Source organism: Cryptomeria japonica, chromosome 9 (genome assembly GCF_030272615.1).
Source record: "Cryptomeria japonica chromosome 9, Sugi_1.0, whole genome shotgun sequence".
In the NCBI taxonomy this organism is placed as follows: Eukaryota; Viridiplantae; Streptophyta; class Pinopsida; order Cupressales; family Cupressaceae; genus Cryptomeria; species Cryptomeria japonica.
The window spans coordinates 81,736,093-81,758,857 of NC_081413.1; positions in this window are offsets into that span (position 1 = coordinate 81,736,093).

The window sequence follows — 22,765 nt, forward strand, 5'->3', positions numbered from 1 at the left end:
ATCTTCTTGTTTCTTTTTCTCTTCATCCTCTTGTCTTCTTTTCTTCTCATCCTCTTTTCTCTTTTCCTCCTGTTTCTGTTTCTCCTCATCTTCTTCCTTTTACTTCTTCTCTTCCTTATCCTTTTCTTCCTTCTTCTTCTTTGCATCTTCTTGTTTCTTTTTCTCTTCATCCTCTTGTCTTCTTTTCTTCTCATCCTCTTTTCTCTTTTCCTTCTATTTTTGTTTCTCCTCATCTTCTTCCTTTTTCTTCTTCTCTGCCTATTTCTTTGCTACCTCTTCCTATTTGTCCTCTGGTTGCTTTTCAACCTATTTGGCCTGCTTCTCTTGTCATGTTGCTTCAAATGGTGTGTCCTGTGCAACATCTTCTACATCTAGAGCATCGACATCAATAGTGTCTGTAGGTTCAATAACCGGGTTTCCTTATTATCAAACACTTCATTCGGTTTAGTTATTGCCGGTTGTTGCTCAGCCTTCCTATTGGCTTCAACCACTTGATGCATCTTAAGAGCTTCTAGAGCAAGAGTGTGTGTATTTTTTATCACTTCTTGACTCTTTCCTTCCAGCAACAGGAGTCTTCTTCTTCTCATGAAGAAGAGGCCTTTGTATTTATTCATAACTTCGAAAAGTTTTGAATTTGATACATCAGGAAAATGTTGAGAAAAATTTTTCTCTCTTATTTCCTGTTCTTTTTCTATGGCAATGCACCATTTATTGTCTAAGGAGCTATACAAAGAATCCAGTGTCTTAGATCTAATTTCTGAAGGCAACCGATCATTAACACATAAATACTTAATGATTTCTTGTTCAACTGCTTCCTCTTCATCATCATTGAAATCATCAAAATAATCAATCAAATCATTTAGCACTTTTCTCCTAATATTTTGAATGGTTCTTTGATAATGTGTCAAAGGTTTGTAGGAAGAAATGTCAATATTTACTGGTGTCGATGATGCCAATTCATTCTTTGTCTTTTTCCTTGCTTGTCTTGTCTTCTTGGGTTTTTCTTCAAACACAGTTTCTTCTGAGTCCAGTGAATTATTCCTCATCTTCCTCTTTCGTTTGAAGACTTTGGTAGGTGCCACTTCTAGTTTCTTCTTTGCTGGTGACCACTTGGTCACTTTCGGACTAGCTGCAGTAACTAGTGCCAATGCCGAAGGCACTGCCTTTCCTTTCTTTTCAGGAGGTTCTACAACCGGTGCAACCCTTTCCAGACAGGTGCCAGTTCTCTTTGCCTTAGGATCAAGAGTTGAGGTGATTAGGGTAGAAGCATACCCATCCAGCATATCATACATCACCTCATAGCCCATAGGCTCTACTTATTCCTGTCTAGGCTCAACGGCCTCCATTATGCATTCATCCACATTGATGATAAAGCAGATATCATCTTCATATTTCTTGACAATGTCACCGAATATACTCATCCTCAGACTCATCTTTCTTCTGAACTCATCAAAGTACTTATTCAGAACTTCAAGGTAGCCCGTTCCAACTGCTTGCAGGTTTTCTTTGATCTGCTTGGTAACTGGTTGGTCCGCAAACCACTGAATATCTCCCACTCTGGGGAAGTAACCTTGGAAGTAGAAAAATAGTCCTACTAGTAGTTTTCCAAACTTGAATTTTAATGCATTATCCTATTTGATTGATTTAAGATTCAATAGGAGTTTCCTTTGCATACCAGTGTAGAGGTCAAACAATGCATCTTCCTTGATCATCTGGTAAGCGGCATTTACCGCTGCAGCAAATACATAGTTAATTCTGCTGGCATGGAATGTCCGGTATCCAATCACCATGCATGCATATTTCATGAGGTCATCCTTGATGGAATTAATAGTCATTCCTCATGAGTCGCTCACTGAATCAGTGAGCTTGGTCATTTCAGTCTTGATGATCTTCCTCAGGGCTGGCACTTCACCGACATTGTAGAAACCAGTGATGGCATGAACAACTTGTGGTGTGATATCATGCATTCTCCCTAGGTACATCTTGTCACAATGAACTCTGCTCAGAATGATTCTAATGTAGGCATCTGTGAAATCCTCTAGGATGTAAACCGCATTGTGAAGTTTCTTCTTCTCCAAAATGCTATACTCCGGTTTGATCTTTTTATCTTTCCCACAGAATAGACCTAGTTGCGAGTGGATTTCTAGAGACCCTAGGTCTTCAATTTTATAGTCTATATAATCAGATATTCCTTCTTCCACTATTACTCCAATAGGAACTTGTGATAGGGCATTGTATTTGGACTTGCATTGAATGAAGCTTACTGAATCGACAGATTCACTAGAGCTAGTATGAGATGCGGAAGCCATGATAAAAATAGAAAAGTCGAGAAATACCTTTCAGAAATCAAGAATTTAGGGCTTTCAGATTCTACTTCGCTTCACACTTCATCGGTTGTAGAATCACCGCTTTGTGTTCTTCTCTTGACCTTTTGTAATTTGCTTCTGAATTTCCTTCAAGGTTTCCAAATTTCTCTGAATCGTAGCACAAATCACTTTTTCATCGCTTTGCACTTGAAAACCTTCTTCGCTCGAAAAAAAAGATAGTGAGAAATGATTTGAAAATTCCTTTTAAGCATATTCCTCACCAACCGTAATTAATGCTCCACCATTAGGGCATAAACCCTAATTCGCCTTTTACCATTTTTGGTCTTCCACCAAATGATAGGTATCACATACCAATTAAGGTCTTTTATCAGTGTAAACCGAGGGTTCAAAACATTTTGTCATTTGCTCCCCCTAAGCTTTTTTGATGCTTAGTTTGTCGGTTCTGATATTTCCACACTAGGTGCAGAAACCGGTTCTTCTTGCAGCACTGTTGGTTTCTTCTTCCAAGTTTTGTTCATATCTGCTTGAACAATGTCAATATCAATCTTTCCTTCTGAAGTGATGGGTATGTCATTCGATATGTTTTTTCTTGATCTACAGAATTTGGCAATGTGACCCAGTATGTTGCAATGATAGCAGACCATTCCAGGTGCTCTCCAAGGTCCATTATTCATGTTATCGTTCTTCTTCCTACATGTTGCAGGAGTGTGACCATGACCATGACAGATCAAACAATTTTCTCTCTATCCAGTATCCACTTGATAGCCACCGCTTCCTAACTGATGATTGAAGGCATTAAACCGGTTGTGATTCTGGTTCACAAAAGGTTCAAGACCAACTCCTTGAGTCCTCTGAGGATATCTTCTATTGTTGTTCATAATAGACCTGCATTCAGATGATCTATGCCCAAACTTGTTGTATGCATAATAGTTACCATTGAATCTATAGGATCTAGGCTTATCATTTAGAAAATAAGGAAAATTATTGTAAGCCTTACTCCTACACACATTGGCAGTATGTCCTTCTTTAAGGTAGTTAAAGCAAATAGGTTTAAACTTTTGCTTACCTTTATCCTTTGATGCCAGTTGTTTCTTTGATGCTCCAGCATTTGTACCAGAGGTCTCACCTTCTTCATGACCGAAATAACCAAGTCCATCAGTATTCTTGACAGGTTTGGCAGATTCAAGCTTTTTCTCTAGCTTAACAAAACTCTTGTTGAACTTAGCAAGTATTTCCTATGACTCGGAGAGTTCTTTGGAAATAGGAGCATTTGTTTCCATCAGATTTGCATTCTTAGAGATGGTCATGTTCAGTTCTCCTTACATGTCTTCCTTTTCCACTTTGCTCGCATGGAGTTGAGTAGTTAGGGCACTTATCTCTTGCTTCAGCTTGGAGATTTCATGATCTTTGTCTTTGACCAGATCTTCAGCTTTGCTCTGGTTCTCAAGCTCTTGGCACATGCAGATAGTCAGTCCTTCCAACTCCTTTCTCAGGTTGAAATTGGATTCATTCAGCTTTTCTACTTCTAAGATTAGAGCTTCCATGTCCGCTTCATCAGAAGAACTATTTTCAGATAACTCCATCATCTTTTCAGCATGTTCTCTCCTTTTTGCTTGAGAGGCCTTATATTTGACCATAAGATCATCATAGGCTTGCTCAGACTGAGTGAGCCAATGAGTAAGTTCCCTCAATATGTATTCCCCCACATCTCTTTCCAAGTGGTTAAACTTATAGAAAGGTTGGCTCTGATACCAATTGATGAATACTAAGAGGGGGGGTGAATTAGTATGCCAAAAATCAATGTACTTAAACACTTTGCTAGACTAATAGTAAACCAGCAAAATAGTTTAGCAGAAAAACTGGTTAGTACACATGCAAGCCAAATAGAAAATAATGCATTCACCCACAGGAGCACAAACACCATAACACAAGAGATAATTATTCATGCAAGCCTATCTCTCGTGACCCCGGTCATCACAAGGAAGCCCACTCCCCGCTAACATGGTCTCAAACATGAAAACACAAGAGGCTCTAGAATCATAATTAGATTTGAGAATATACATAAATCTAAAATCACAAATAATCCATATGCAAAGAACAATATCATCTCATAATCATGAAACATGAGAAAGTTAACATCATGAGAAACAAAAATCAATGAGCCTCTTGGCCAAATAAACATATCAAGGCCATAAGAAATGCCATCAAATCTGAAATGAATCATCACATAATCTTAGCAAGGCCTATCCACTTGCTAGCACATAATCACAAGAATCTCAATCTCTCTCTTGGTGCATCAACAAGAGAGGAAGCACAAACAACTCAAATGGAGTAAAATGCATACAAAACAAAAATAAATAAATCATATGAAGACATCACCAATCATAAATAATTTTAAACAACATCATAAATGCCCTCAAAAAGCCTCTGGTATAACCCCAAATCTAATTGACCTCAAATAGACTTCAAACTGGACAAAACCTTAAAAATACACATAATGGCACATATGACTGATATTTTAGCGCATAAAAAAAAAAAAAAAAATCTGGCAGAAAACTACTTAAGTGCAAAATCAAAACTGCTCAAAATATAAACAGCCAAATATGATATATTTATACTCATTGGAATCGGCATGAAATAAACTATAAGAATATGTGAACAAAATAAGATAATAAAATTCACCCAAGGAACTCCAATTGAAAACATAATGCAGACTTTCTGGAGGAAGAACATCTCCAGCACTGTCAAAAACTGAGGAAATTCTACAACCTTGAATCTAAAATATAGAAAGAATAATATATGACTCAAATATTTAAAAAGATATTCCACATAACCAATAACATCCATACACAAGGGGATGTGTGAAAATAAAAAGGGAAAAAAAATCCTGTGAGTCTCCTCTACAACAAAGCCAGATTGGGAGCTCACAAAGACTCTCCTCTTTCCCAGATTTACAATCTCCATAAGAACTCATCTACCAGGTTAAAATATCCTTAATATACAATAGAGATCTCATTAAAATAATTCACACAAGACATATACAAAATCTACAAGATATTCCTCATGTTGAACATTCACGGGCAATGCACAGGAAGCATTATTTCCAGAACTATAACCCAAGCAAAGAATCTAAAATCCCATGGCTACCCATTCCAAATCTAGGAAGATTAAAGAGAATGGATAAACCAAATTATTATTATTATTTTATTTTAATCAAATCAAACACGGAGCATACAAGTTTCAAAATTTGAAAGCAAAATGAGAAACCAATGGAGAAGCCTCCAACCTGCAACCTGTGTGATGGTTTGTAGTTGAAGAAGAGATCCCACAAGCCAAACCAAAATCCAATCAAGCTCCAACCAAAAATCAAGAGTGCAGCAATCCAAAACCAAGGAAGAAATTTCTAGAGAATAGCAAAAATCCAACCAAAAAACTTCACGGGAATGAAAATTAAAAGCAGTAATAATCCAAAAACTCTACCCTCAATTTCGGCCAATCAAAATATTCCATTTTGGAGTATATTTTACCAACCCACCATATAATATAATTTATTCACCCATTTTGAATTTAACCAATGAGAGTGAAGGGTAGGTAAAGTAAATAAAATATACTTATTCAACTAAGTGGGATTGTTTTTATTTCTTTATTTAATTTATTGTGCTCATACACCCCACTTAGAAATAAAAAGTCAAACTATTAAATAAATATAAGATGAAAATAAATTTAATCCAAAAGGGAATTAAAATCAATTAAACCAAAAGCTAATAAAATATATTAAAGAACCAAATAGATAAAAGATGTCAAATAAATGTTAAACCATAGAAAGTCAAATAAATAATTAAATAGTCAAATACCATTAAAGATTAGTCACAAATATTAAATAAATATTAAACAACAATAAAGCTTATCAAATATTAAAATAATCATAAAATCAATAAATGTTAATTATCAAATAAATATAAATATCAAATAATTAAATATTGAAAACTTATAAATTAAATACATTAAAATAAACATTTCCAAATAGAAAACTACACATAATTACTCTAACATCATCAAGTAAATCAATTGGCATAAACTGGACTCAGAATACCCAAGGACCAAGTTTACTAACTGACATGGCGAATTATGCCAAGACGCTGACTAAACATGGTGAATAACTTAGACCTAGAGTATGTGAAGGGAATCTCATGCCATCTCCAAACCACATAAGCCATTGGAACTAAGACACGCTCAAACCTGTGAAGCCAGGTGGAGTCGATGTCTGGTACCTGCAAAATCCTGCAACCACAAAATGACAATACCACATATACATATACATATATAGAACAAGAAAGTGATAGAGAATCGTAACGACACATCCCACTCGCAATGAGTGATGTGGAATCGTCTCTATCACAAAGAAAGTCAAACAATAGTCAAACACATCTCATAAACATCTCATCATATGTAAACATAAAGTAGGATTAGTATAATTGTAATCATCATCAAAACCATGATAAATCTAATCTATCAATAATCCATCACATAGTGAGCATATAAAATCCATTGAGTACATATATCATCAAATCACATGATCAATCATGATAGTACCAACATCCATATAGATAATCAAAATAGCATATGTCCAATAGTATCTAACAACAATCACAAGTCACTGAAGCACATGACTAATCATCATCCAAATCATCAAACTATAGTCTAGATAAGTCTATCAAGTGAAATATAAAAGCCAACACTAGTCAAAATAAGTCGAATCAAGGGTGGACACTACATCCAACATTACTTCAGTCTTCTACACATTCATACTCTTTCTAACTCATCAACCACCTTAAACCCTAGACATGATGTCCTTTTAAAGGAATCTGATTTCATGTCGGTCCAATAGGATTACAATACAATTTCCTATGTTCAATGCATCTAGACATATTTTGTAACACGACACAAAAAACATAGTTGAAGTGTCGACACCGTCAAACAATTGGTGGATGGTAACTCATCACAAAATGCCAGTTGGTAACTCATCACAGAGTATTACCGGTTCATACAAAATACCGGTTTAAGAAAAATACTGGTTGTCAATTTGACAAAATGAAGATTGGGAAATATGTGTTATGCCGCTTTGATCCTTCATACCGCTTGAGATCCTCAAACCGCTTGGGGTCAGCATACCACTTCAGATCGGTAAAACACTTTCTGCAAAACACCAATAGTCTAATGACTATAATGCATCATAACAGTTGGGAACAATTGCCTGTTGAGCATAACTCATACATATAAAAGTGATCTCAATGCAAGTGTGTGTCCATCAATGACAATCACAACATAATCATCAAAAATGCCAACATCTTGGTTATAGAAGTTTTTGTTGATGATATAATCTTTGGAGGATAAGATGGATTATGTAAAGACATTTCTATTGAAATACAGTAAGAATTTGAAATGTCTATGATTGGAGAGATAAAATTCCTTTTAGGATTGTAGATTTCACAAACTGATAACAGTATATTCTTGAGTCAATCCACGTACTTGAAGGAGTTACTAAAGAAATTTGGGATGAAGAACTCTAAACAGGTAAGCACATCTATGACTACAAATGACAAATTATCACTAAGGGATGAATCTACACCTATTAATCTGACTAGGTACAAATCTATGATAGGAGGCCTACTGTATTTGACACAAACAAGACTTGATATTATGAATGCAGTATGTATTGTTTCAATATTTCAGAGTAATCCTAGAGAAAATCATGAATCAATAGTAAAAAGGATTTTTCGGTACTTACAAGGCACTACAAATCTTGGTTTATGGTATCCTAGAGATGAAAAATTTGAATTATGTGCATACATAGATGCAAATTGGGTAGGAGATGTGGATGACAGAAGAAGCACCACCGATAGAGCATTTTTTCTTGGAAGCAGATTAATTTCTTGGTTGAGTAAGAAACAAAGTTGCACATCTTTATCAATAGCAGAATCAGAATATGTTGCAACAACAACTAACTATACACAGGTATTATGGCTTAAGAAAATATTGAAGGACATAAAGGTAAAATGTAAGGAACCTATAACTATCTATTGTGATAACACTACAGCAATTGATATATCTAAGAATCCGGTACTACATTCTAAAACTAAACATGTTTCTATCAAATTGAATTTTCTGAAAGAGAATGTTGAAGCAAAAGAAGTAAAACTGGTTTATGTGAATACTAAAGAGCTAATTGTAGATATTTTCACTGCCTTTGCCTAAGGAGACTTTTGAATATCTCAGAGATTAGCTTGGGGTCATACCCCCACTGGTAGAGACTTAGACAGTTGATGTTTGTCATGAGCTGACAGAATTAATAGAGAAATCTTTTACTCTGGCTTTGATGAGGAGAGCTACTTCTCAGGGGGAGTAGTTGGTATACCGAATTGGTTGGTATTTTGTATTTGAACCTGGCTTTTATATTGGCTTTGGCACTTGATGTCAAAGGGGGAGAGATTGATATGGAAAAACACAAGGAAAACACATGTTACTCTCAGGGGGAGAAATTGTTACTTTGGGAGAGATTGATTACTCTCTGTATCTGAATTTTGATTTCTGGTTATGATCTCTTTTGGGAGATTGTTGGTTTTTGGTATTTACCATTTCTATTTTGGCACTTTGATGGTTTTTTCATCTTGTGTTGCCATGAATTCCAAAGGGAGAGATTGTTGGTAGTTTAGTTATGTTGATATGGTTTTGTCATTGATGTCAACACCTATTAACACTTATCAACTCTGGCACTTTGAAGGATTGGCAATGTTCACCGGCAAGCAAGTGACTTATGCACAGTCACTGGTATCTAGTACACTGGCAGGATATATTGTTCACTAGAACTTGGAATGACATGGAAAACACTTGGTTATGTTGAAGACATCATTTGGAAACTTTGTCTTGGATATTTGTTCATTGATTTATTCATATTTGCATATTTGTTGTTACTGTCAAATAGGTCCAAAATAAGCACTAGTAGGCTTATCTATTCTAGATCAGCATGACACGCTTTGAAGATGATTTTTTTGTTATTGTAAATGCATTAAGTCGTCATGTTGAATCAGATATTGCATCGGTTATTGATTTACTTATAATTGATTTTATTATAATATCTTTTAGAGCCAACCTACTTAAATTGGTCTTAGGTTATGGTATATATTTAAGATCTTATTTGTAAGATTGAATTTCTATTGGGAAAATGAATTGTAAGAAGGTATATGTGAGATTAAGTAGAGCTATACACACAGACATCATTTGAAGGTGAAGCAAGGTTTTTGTGAAGGCATATCAGAACTACACCGATACTAAATCCAGCATAGGAAGATGCTATTTTGAGCAGTACATCATCATTGGATTTAACCATCCAATTGTAGTCAGTGTGACTTCTATTTGTGTTTGAGCAGTGAGCTCTAGGCGCTTGACCTTTCTACATGTGAAAACCCCATTTGTATACACATACTATCTGTAGTAGTGTCATTTGATTGTGAGTAACGTTTCCCACCATGGTTTTTCCCCTTACAAGGTTTCCATGTACAAACATTGGTGTTATGTGTTGTGGATGTTATTGTCTTTCTGTTTCAAGCATTAATCTTTATCGATACTGTAATTAACTGATAAACTGTCTACTGGCATAAATTTTGGTTTAGCGCTATTAAGCATTAAGGTTGATTAAGTTGTTTTTGGTTTGAATTTGTTAGACAACTGATTCACCCCCCGCCCCTCTCAGTTGTCTCTGGGACCTAACACATACTCTATTATTTATCGAGTCAAGCTTAGGGGTTTCTCTCCAAAAAATAGATGCAGCTGAATTATTAGTTGCCATAGGATCTTCCTCGAGCGGTTAAGCTTCTCAAAAATAGGACCTAGATCTCATACTAATTTTTAGGATAACTAGTGGACAATTGAGAGGGGGGGGGGAATCAATTGTCAATAGATTATAAAACTCTAAGCTCACAAAACCTTCTATCGGAATGCATAAACCAAATTCCAGAATAGAAGATGTAACAGTTAAGTGTAAACATAAATTATAGAATAATTAACCAACCATCCATAACACATGACACCAAGATTTGTATGTGGAAAACCCGTTAAAGGGAGAAACCACAGTGGGAAGCCTACCCACAATCAGATAATACTTCTACAAAAAGTATGTGATTACAATAAGAGGGGCATGCACATGCAGGAAGGCACACTGCTCATCATAAAAGGAGCCTCATTGACTACAAATAAATCTAGACTAAAATCCAGAAATAAGAATGAATTGCAAGAGTAGCATCTCCTATGCCTGAGTACAGTTCCAGTTAAGCTCAATACTGGAGGTCTTAAACCTCTTTCACAAACCCAATTTGATCACCTATGATCGACCATAACCTCTGCATATGATCACAAAATTATTCACACATAGATAATCCTATATCCCATAAGACCCATACCATACCATGATCTACAAAGAGATCTTACATCATATTTATACCAATCCGAGACCTAAACAATTAGGTCAGCCACCTGAAAGATAATACAATAGATCCATTACATAATCCCACAAACCAATGATAAACCAAGTTGGCCTAAGACCATAACAACATAATCCAAACAATAAATCCAACCAGTGACACATTGGGAGCATCAACCAACACATTAAACAGATTGGTCCACAACCTAGCAGAATAACACCAGACCTATAATAGGTTGTCAAGAGCCAAATGAAACACCACAATCAACTAGAACACAAACACGATAACCATCAACATCCTGATAACCTTCTAGAAGCCACACTAACACCACTTACCGGATTCATAAAAGCGTTGTCGGTAAAACCCTTTACGGTAACCAAAAGGCTTACTAGAACAAATGATAGCATCTAGATCATCAAATCCCAAACCACTTGAATTTGATACACATCAGGAACACATGAATAACCAATCCAAGCCAATACCACAAGCTAGGCCAAATCAGAGAATACCAGAGATGGTCTCCAAATCAATATCATAGTCGAACCATTCTACTAGAAGCCAGTAGACAACAAAACAACTAGTGCTGACATCAGTGACAAAACATCAATGCAACACATAATCAATTCCTCCAAATTGCCAACAACATACACACATATATACATACATACATATGTTTTGTGTTTTCTTATATCTGGTTATCGATACAGAGAAATAAACACAAAGAAATAGTTTACACAATATACATTTAGGAATAAATTTTTCACAAAATGAAAAGTTTACACGATATATTTGGGATAAATATATATAATTGAGATTAAGTTTTTGTAGAGAGAAAATATTTTTCAGAATTACAGTTTACACAATGTATTTGAGATAAAGAGATAAAGTTTCACAGAGAGGAATATTTCTAAGAGTACTAATTTACACAATGCAATTGAAATAATTTGATATATATTTTGGAGATAAGGTTTTCACAGAAAGAAATAATTTCTCATAGAAATAGTTTATACCATAAATATATATTGAGATAAAGCTTTCATGGAGAAAAAGATTTTCCAGAGAAATAGTTTATACAATATATTGAAAATAAATATATATACATAAAGAGACTATTCATAGAGATAATCAAACACAGGGATTTGTTTTCAAAGAGGGTAAATAAGTTGAAAAGAAAAATATTTTTCCTCACAAAGATAATGCATATGATTTTTCTAAAAAAATATTTACTTATGTCATTCTACTCCTATAAATCTGATTTTTTTGTTCTCTTTAAAATTTGAAAGAAAATATTTTCCTACATGCAGACTTATATTATCAAAAGAAACTGAGAAGAATAAGAAATAAGATTTATCATTTGTTTTTTATTTAATCTATTAAAATACTGAGAGATGATTTCTTTTGGAAAAGAAAATTTCATACAAGCAAAATCTGAAAAGAGATAAAGAGATTTCTTTGAAAATTACAAGATTTCATACAAGCAAGCAAGCAAATGGTAAAGAGGGGAACCTGGATTGAATGAATCACTTGTTGAATTGCCTCTAAATCTCCTAGCTAACCTTCTTCAATCCTTCCTTGTAGCTTTATAAGATCTCTTCATAAGCTTGAAAATTCTACCATACAATGTGACTACATAAAAAATCCTACTACTACTAACAAGAACTTGCAAGAACTCAAGAAATTTCTTTACTTTAACTAATCCAAAAAATGAACTTCCTTTTGGAAAGTTTAGCATACATTATATAGAAAAGATGCATCACTTCCACTATCAAAAGAACTAATTGAAAATGGATATTCTTTTCCAAAATTGACTTCATACAAAATTGATTGTTGACATAGTGGAGGAGTTACATGCAAGAATATAGAATTTTAAAATTACTTCTAGAAGCTTCTTATTTCCTCCTACGACATGTGCTCAATTGGTATTTTGAATAAATAAATAATTTTCCAATTAAATTTATGATCTCAAGTGTGTGTGTGTCCACTATTTAATTCCTTTTGTTAAAATAATTTCAACCTTAATCAATAAAACATTTCTAACAATAATCACAAAATGATATGAAATATAACAATAACAATAATAGTAGAAAGTTTTTATCAAAATAGAAAAAGAGGGTTATGACATTCCTAACATGCTAAACAAATTTATAATATGAAATTTACAATTTTTTCACAAATGCAAGTTAGACCCTAAATTGCATGTTGCAAATGGAGGTTTGACTCCAAATTGGAGATTTGTAAGTGGAGGTTTGAATCCAAATTTACAAGTTGCATCAATATCCGTCCACCCAAAACACAACATTGAGACAATTAAAACCTTAATTAATAAGAAAAAAAATACCAACTTTAAATTGCATTTTTCTAATTTAAAAGTTTTTAATTGACAAATTCACAAGAAAATGAACTTTTAAACCATTTTTTAATTTGTAAATCATTTAGAAAAGAGAGTTATTAAAAAATATAATTGAAATATAACAAATCTGAATTTAAAAGTTTAAGAAATTGAATGTAAAGATTTAACATAAAATTCTTATTTTGATTTAAAAATTGAATTTTGAACTTGTGAAATTTTAAAATCATAAAATATTTAATTAAACTACAAGTTAGAAATTTACATTCTTTTGAATTTAAACTTAAAATTCATTAATCACTAAGAAATTTTCTTGATAAATTTAAATTTGATACATATTGAGATGCTTTGGTATTTAAAACTTTAATCGCTTCCCTTTTTAATACCCAACTAGGAAAAATCAAACATATAACACCACAATGGAAACACACCTAAAATGAAAATTGTGATAATACCTCAAAGTGCAAGGTCACTCAAAATACTAAATAAAATAATTATGAACATGAAGAGATGAAAAATGACAATGTGACTCACAAAGCATAACGAAGTGACAAATTGGCGAGTTATGATGAAAGTGAATCAAAATGTAGTATGCAAACAATGTGTTATTAGTAAGTAGAATGCTAAAAATGTAATAAGACCAATAATATGATGCATAAACATGATACCATAGTTGTGATAAGGGAATGAAAAGAAATGTGACAAGTGACAAATCTCAACCTATGTCAAAGATGTAAGAAATAATGTAGTGACAAAATGCAATAAAGGGATAATTATCGAAGGTGTTAACAAATTCCAAAAAAATCATAAAATTGAATGACTATTATGGAAAGGGTGCCAAGTACTTAAAAATACAACATGTTGTAACCCTTGACAATATATGCTTACCCCACTTGAAACAAAGAAAAAAATTTGAAACCTACACATAAGAAAACATCATTAATAGCCATAGTCAAGTCAAGAGTTAGAAAATTGATTATAAGATTGCTTTCAAAATATCATTGAAACAAAAAAAAATATGAACAAATTTATAATATAAATATCATCTGATGAATAACTTTCATTATCGATACTGTAGCGTCATAAAATTACAACCTTGCAATTTTCAACCACATTTGGGTCTTCGCATTTGCGGACAAAGCCCTAAGCCTGATTGGAGACCCGAGACATGCTCACACTGCTCGAAGTTTATATTTCCTCGCACCCCACAATCTCCTTTGTTGCTTCATGTCATGTCGCTTTTACACTTAGTCTTAAATCATATAATTCAACCTATTGCATTCTAAAAGAGGGGTTACTTTCACTTTCTAAATTCATTGTCAATTCACTTAGCATTCAATCTCTTGAGATTGGATCTAGTGAATTCTCCCCCCTCTTTTAAATGTAATGTGCGTGAGAAGTTGAAGAGAATATTTTGCGAAACTTTCACTCCTTTCGTTGAGGATAGAGAAGCTTTCCTCTTGACTTCTCCATCATCCTTTTTTACCACATTACATTTTGGTGAACCCGATGTCTTACATGCTTGACATTTCAAATCATTGCATACTTTTCTTTTACAAGTTTAATTTTACTACAAATTTACAAAACTTAGTGGTTAATTTAATCAAAACCCTAGTTTTCAAATAATTGGAATTGAACTTGTGTCTTGTAAAAATTGTTATCTATTGTTTTAGATCTGAAAATCGCATTGATTGTCAAATTCAATTTCACCATTATCTTGTTTAAATTCCAAATCAAAATTACAAAATTAAGTGGTTAATTGTCGAAACCCTAATTTTTAAAAATCAATTTGAACTTGTGCAAAACTTAAATTTACATTTAATTTTTCAGATTTAGGAATATTTTTAGATTTGTCTTATTGCCTAAAATTCAAATTTTCAATTTCCCTCCCTTTTTCAAAATTCAAAATTTTTAAATTCAGTGGGTAGATCCTAAAACCCTAATTTTCAAAATTAATTGGATTTTGTGCAATTTTCAATCAATTTCAATCAATTTCAGTTTTCTAAACAGTCTTCAATGTGGCCCTATCCATTAGGTTTGACCTTTTTCAAATTTGCAATTCAATTTCTTGCCTTTTTCAAAACCCTATTAGGGTCCTATTTTCACATTCAAACCTCAATTTCACCTATCTAAATTTCATAAAATCAGCCAATTTTTGGGGGTTAGCTTTAAAATCATCGTAACTTTCATCCCTGAAAATTTCTGAAAAAGTTGGGAGGACCGTGTGCACTTTTTACATGGTCCCTGACATTTTTCCTGAAACTTTGGGAGACTGTTATGATTGTATTTAATTGCTTAAATCTAGAAAATTGGCTGATTTTCTTGAATTTTTCTCTCTCTAAAATAAAAAATACTTCCCAATTTTAATATCACAACTTTCAAGGAAAAATTCAAAATTAAGTAGTTAATTATAATTTGCCCCGAGTTTAAAATTCAAATTTTTACAAATTTAATTTTGAAATTAAGTGGTATTCAATTGGCCCTAATTTAAAATCTTAATTTCTTAAATTATTTTGGAAATTGTGTCATTTCTCCTTTCAACAAATTTCAAATTGTGCAATTATAATTTCCTTGAATTTTGCAATTTTGCAAACTTTATTCAAAATTCAAATTCCAAATTCAATTTTTTCTCTAGTGCATGAGTTTTACCACTACTAGTCCTACCTCTACTATCCCCATTAGATGAAGAATTATAATTAAGGCTTCCCAAGGTTTAATTATCGAGGAGATGGAGCCTAATTTAGGTGACTTCTTCAATGAGGATAATGTTAATTCTTCCCATCCTAATAACATTCCTATTTACCCAATTGATGATTCTAATGATGAGGAAGAAGCTTTGACTAGAGTTTCCATAGATCAACTTTCAACAATGGATGTCCCAAGAATACCCTAATAGTGGAGCTCTTCCATTAATTCAAGGCCTAAAGCGCATGATTCAAAGTGATAAAAATGGAATTTATATATTGTGTGGCATCACTCATATTGTTGATTCTAGTGTCATGCCTATAAAGAGTTGCGCTGAGAACTTAGGTTATTCACAACCTTCTACACAAATCAATCATTCTATCCCTTTGACCACTTTGATGGCTAGTATTCCTACTTTCACTTTGAACATCATAGCTACATCAACTCAACATGTCATACCTACAACCATTAGTCATGGGGGAAATCCCTCTTCTTCAATAAGCCCTTCATCCTTACTCATGCCTTCAATAAGAATTCCCCTTGTCTCTCACCCAATCAATGTGACTCAAGGGGGCAATTCATCCAATCATTCTGTTTCTTCTTTTAGTGCTCCATTTCCTACTCAATCATTTCCTATGCCTACTTACCATAGTGTTCCTCCACCTTATTCTCAATCAATGCCTTCTTTCAACAACATCACACCACCTTCTCAATCAAACATGTCTAACATGAATTCTTCAACCGAAGCAACCATTAATAATCTTACTCAAACTGTGTCATCATTACAACAATAAATTGCTTCTATGAGTCAATCCAAGTTTAGTGTGCCCATGTTTGATGTTGCGAGCCCACTTTCTCCTGATATTGTTAGAGTCGTCCCTCCTAAACATTTTGAAGTCCCTCAATTGGAACTCTATAATGGAAAAGGTGATCCTTTAACACATGCCAAGACATTCCAAACTTTGTGTATTGACTTTGCTTATGACCAAAGATTGCTAGCTAAATTGTTTACTAGAAAATTGAGAGATAAGGCTTTACAATGGTATTGTTCTTTGCCTTCCTATTCTATTACTTCTTTTCAACAATTAGAAAATGCTTTTATTGAACAATTTCAAAACAACATAGGTCCTAAGATCACTTTGACTGATTTAATGCATTGCAAACAAGGTGTTAAAGAAAAAGTAACTGATTTCATTGGTAGACAAGCATTTGTGTTCTCAAATTCTTTTCAAGTGATATTCAAAGAATTTTCATTTATAATTTGCAAAAAGATATTAGAGAAAAACTTCTCCTTTCTGAGTTTACTTCCTTTCTGTAGTTGTGCACAACACTTCACAATTATCAACTGACTATGAGTCAACTGGAGCATTCCATTCCTATGGCTCTGAGTGATAAGGGTGATAGTGCTCAACAGCCATTTGTGAATTTCAAACCAAGCAAAGGATTCATCAAATTCAATGACAACATCAACAACAACAACAATGTGAATGCTACAACAAGTGTGCCTCCTATTTCTAAATTTTTTAAAAGAGAAAGACAATTTACTCCTTTGAATGAATCTTTACATAACATTATGTCTCAGTTGTTACAAAGAAATGTTATCAAACTTCCTCCAATAAAACTAGTTGACCCTTCTAAGGCAGCCTCACCTTACTTTGATAATAATTATTTTTGTCAATTTCATCGACAACTTGGTCATGACACTGAGAAATGTTTTGTAGTAAAAAGTAAGATTCAATATTTGATTGATAATAATACTATATCTATGGCAGGTGTGAATGATAAGGGAAACAAATCAGTATCCCCTTCTAATCAAAATATTAATAGTTTTACTGATCCTTTACCTCCTCATACCTCTGATGTGATTGAGACTGAACATACCTCTTTGTCTCCTTTTGATGTGACTACCACGATTCAAAATTTAGTGAATATGGTAGAGAAACAAAGAAAACCTAATTATATATGTATCACATTTGACCCTAGTGAGACCATTAGAGCACCTTATGGACCTCTATACATAGTTGCAAAGATTCAAGAAATGCCTTGTCGTGGTGTGCTTAACGATCTCTCTTGCATGGTTAATGTCATCACCGAGGAGTATATTTTCACTTTACGTTTGCATAAACCAATCTATGATGACACTAATGTGGTTGTTAAGTTATTTGATGGATTATCTTATCCTACCATTGGTTCTATCACACTTCCTATTGAGGTTCACACTAAATCTATGGATGTCAACTTTGTTATCATTCCTTCCTTTGAGCAATTTCATGTGAAGTCAGGATATCCTTGGCTATCTTCCATGAAGGCTATTTCTTCTCCAATCCATAAATTTTTGAAATTTTCCCACAATGGAGAAATCATAACTATTAACCATAGCTTATTTCGACCAACTGAAAGAAGCCCAGGTGTTCCTATTGATTTATTTTGGCCTAAACAATTTCAATCTCTTGGCCAAGAAGAGATGCTCTCTTTCAATCTTATCAAAAGTGGAAGAAAGATATGATCCTATCCTTAAGCCAACTTAGAACTCCAAAGCTTGATATCCCTATCCTTCTTGAAGATGAGATTCTTCCCTTGACGGATAGAACTAACCTTCCTCCTAAGGAAGATTCCCAACCTATTCCAATGGATGAAACTATTCCTTCTCCAAGGAAGGATAACAATATTCCTCCTAAGGTTAGACCTGTACCTACTCATGATGGACTTGGTCTCCTTCCTACACCGAACATTCCTCCTTTATATCGTGTAGTTCAACTTCCTTTCTCTTATAGAGAGAAGAGACCTACCTCTCCTCTCGTTCAACCTAAAAGAGCTCAACCTAAACCTTCAACTATAAAAAATGAGAATATTCTCCTTCAAACAAATATTCCTCCTCCTTCTCATTCCTCCACTAAGAATTGATGAAATAGTTGTACAAGAGACCACCGATGAAAGCGTTGTGCTCGAGCTCGTGAAGTTGTTCCTCAAAATATTCAATCTCCCAAAACTTTAGTAGTTGACATGATTTCCTTTTCTCCTAGACAAGATGTTGAACCTACATCTCCAAATCATAAGTTGCAAAAAAACATGTGATGGTTTTACTCCCATTCGTGTCTGTGCTCCTCTTTCTTTAAATTGTCATGCCCAAACTTTTGGGCAAAAAGGAAACAACAATTTTTTTTTAAACAACACTAAAATAGTAGATGTTCTATGTTCAAAAGATGAGATAACTTAATTTGTCTACACTAAAGGGTAACTCATGCGTCAAGAAGAATGAGATCCTAAAGAGAGTGATAATTGATTTAGTTTAATTAGGAGACTTAAGTCTCATCTCAATCTCCTAAGCAACTTAATAAACAATTATACTTTATTTTATTTAATAATTACAATTATTATCATTACTTAAGTTGAATCATTTAACCCTATAAAGCCATCACAACTTTATCAATTAAATAATTTGTTTGCCCAAATAAATCATCAATTTTTAATGAAGAGATGATAATCACCCCTAGTAGTATTAAAATACTTCCAATAATTATAAAATTAATATTAATACAATTCCATTGTATTAATAGTAATAAACTGAGCCAATAAGAATAATGTTTTCAAATTCATCTTTGAAAAAATTAACTAAATCAATAATAATATTTCCTAACAAATAACCTTCCATTATTGTTGAAATAAATTTCCCTCAAAAATTTAATATTCTTTAACAAGTAAAATTACCCCCCTAATTTAAGACATTGATATAATAATAATTTTCTCCCCATTTGAAATGGGGTTTCTTTTTTTCCCCAAAACTTAAATAAATTTAACTCTAATAAAATGGGAAATTTCCCATTCACTTATTTTAAATTCCAAAGGCCCTCTTATTTTATTTTTTTATTATACCTTGACTAGGGTTTACCTTTTTACTTCTTTTAAAATACACATCTAAGTTTCTTTTTTTGTTGTTTGCTTTACTAACCATAGCCTCAAAATTGGGTTAGGGTTTTCTCTTAATGTTTATGCAGGCTGCTTGCAGGGTGGAGGGCCATGACGACAATGAAGTTATATGGCGACACCACAATGGCTAGGCCATGCCACCCAGGACGCAGCCTGATAGTGGTCGCCCACTGTGCATTGTGCCAAGGACGCGGCCTCACAGTGGATGCCCACTGTGGGTCGCACCGAAGACGCAACCTCATAGTGGTCGCCCACTATGGGATGTGCCGAGGACACGGCCTCACAGTGGTCACTTACTGTGGGATGCGCCAAGGATGCAACCTCATAATGGTTGCCCATTGTGGATTGCGCTAAAGACGTGACCTCACAGTGGTCGTCCACTATGGGATGCGTTGAGGATGTGGCCTCACAGTGGTCACCCACTGTGGGTCGCACCGCCAGGGATGTCATTGGCTCCTTTCTCAAGGTCAACTATTGCATCCCTAGCATTATTTTTTTTTAATATATTTTTTTAAAATATGTAGGTAAGTGCAAGGTAATGGGTCACAAATTGGCGGAAGTCCGTGCATTTGGAAAACACGCTCTTAGAAACAGGGGCCCGTTTTTGCTTCGGGCCCCCGAGGCAAAAACAAACGGGGGCCTGAGGTGAACTAAACAGGCCCCCATTTGAAAATCAAATGGGGTCCCATTTTGAAAAAATGGGCCCCCATTTTTATATCCGATTTTACCCTTTTTTGTTGTCGCATTTTGTCATTTTTGGACAATAAAGGTAATTTTAGGAACAGGCCCCCATTTTGTGGAAGTTGATTCCACAACCCGCCACTTGCCTTGGGATTGTCCGAGATAGGCCTGGGATGGCCACACCTAAGACATGGACTTGCAAATTCAAATCTCCATGAACAAAAGCACAAATATGAATTTTTGAAATAGTTTAGGTGCCTCTAATTAGAGAATTTTTATACAAAATTAAAACCCATTTCAGATTATACTGTCTAGATTCTAAATATGTAAAAAAAAATTAAAATTGATTATTTTAACTATTTTTCATTTAATGTATACTAAATCAGGTCCATAAACTTGAAATATTAACTAATTTTGTTAATTTAATAACTTTTTTATTTTAATGAATTTAAAAAAAAAAACTTATGTCATCAATCTACACAAAATTCTTTTCTATTTAAATTTTTTTTCAAAAAATGTTAAGTTTACGTCAAATTATGTGGGTCGTACATGCCAAATTTTTAAAAAGATAATTACGGTCATTAAGAAATTAATTAAAAAAAATATTTATTAAAAAAATACAAAAAAATATGCTCATCACTCTTCAGTGTGTTACAAATCATTTCCCAAAACTGTTTGAGAAAATAATTTTAATTGTGTCAAAATGTGTGGGTCGTACACATGCATAATATGGTCCTGAAACAACTATTTTAAAAACATAGTTTTTAGAACTCCATTCAAAAATTTATTTTTTATTATGTGGGTATTAAAATAAATTACATATTTGGAAAGTAGACTCAGAGGCCTATCTTTTATGTTTCTGACTTTTTCCAAGATTCAATCTCCAAGTGTTTCAAGATGTAAGCTCCAATGAGACAAAACCTGAAAAATCAAGGAAAACACTTCCACTTTTTGGCCAAAAAGTGACTCATCTTCTTAGACTAGCCCATGTATATATGTACATATATATATACATATATGTATATATATATGAACCAGAAATGAAAGTAAATAAATGTATATACATAAACATGCTTAAATTTCAGCCTCATTGTATTTTTTTTTTAAATGCAACATTTATATATATCTATATTTTTATTTTTTTAACAGCAGCTTGGTTTAAAGGCAAACATTATATATATAAATCTGCAACAATACATTTATTCTGAGCAGGTTATTTTATAAATCATTAGCATTCATTTATAGGTGTAGTATATATATTTATCTACATTCATTTTCTTAGAAAATGTATTTTCCAGAATAACATATATAACATGTAATGCCCCTACCCTAGTCGGACTTGTAAAACCCATTTGAACTTGGTTGACTTCCTATGTGGCATTCTTGAATGGTAGGTTAACCATGATGCACTGTGTATTTTAGATAATATAAATAATCGTGCATACCTATTATTGTGCTTTTGCATCGATTCTTGTGTAAATGTAATTGTTTCCTAACTCTTGTGATAAATCTCGAGCCAACGCCTTCATTGAATATGTATATTTATATGTATGCTTGCGTGATTCATGGGTGTAGGAGATTGCAGGGACAACACCGCCTAGGGCGAGGTTCATCTCCTTCGGGATTTGCAAGTTTGAGTAAACCTCCTCCATCCTCAGAATTCGGATTTGGGGGTCATAAAACTCTCATCTTGCCTTAGCCATGGTTAGGTGAGCATCGTGTGTGTGGTTCGTGGGGCTTTCTTTTCATTGGGTTGTGTGTCGTGTGATTTGGTGGACTTCCTCGATTTGCATGCCTTGCGCAGGGTAAGTGGAGTTTGTTATCCTAAGCATTTAATCCAATTTAATGTGAGGATGTACGCATTTGTAATTTGGAAATTTAAAATAGGTAGTTTTCTTTTATTTGATTAATCGTTAATTTAAGAGATCGCTTTATTTATATTTGTAGCAAGCTTAAGCATCTAAATTGAAATTATGTGTTCATTTACGCATTAAAAGTTGAGGAATTAAAATAAATAGGTTCCTTCATGAGATTAGTCATTTATTTAAAAAGGGTCGCTTTATTATGTTGTAGTGAGTTAATTTAATAATTAATTTTAAATAACAAAATTCAATTAGTTATGCTTTTTTAGAAAGGAAAGATTTAAAGTCATGGGGAAATAGAAATAAATTTATCATTTTCGCATTTTGGAAAAGAAAGGGGTAAATTTTACTATTTAAAAGAAATTATTCTTTTTACTTGTAAAGTTGATATGGTATAAAGGATTGATTTTTGGAAATTTAAATTAACCTAAATACCTTACCCTTGTTAACAGTTCAAAA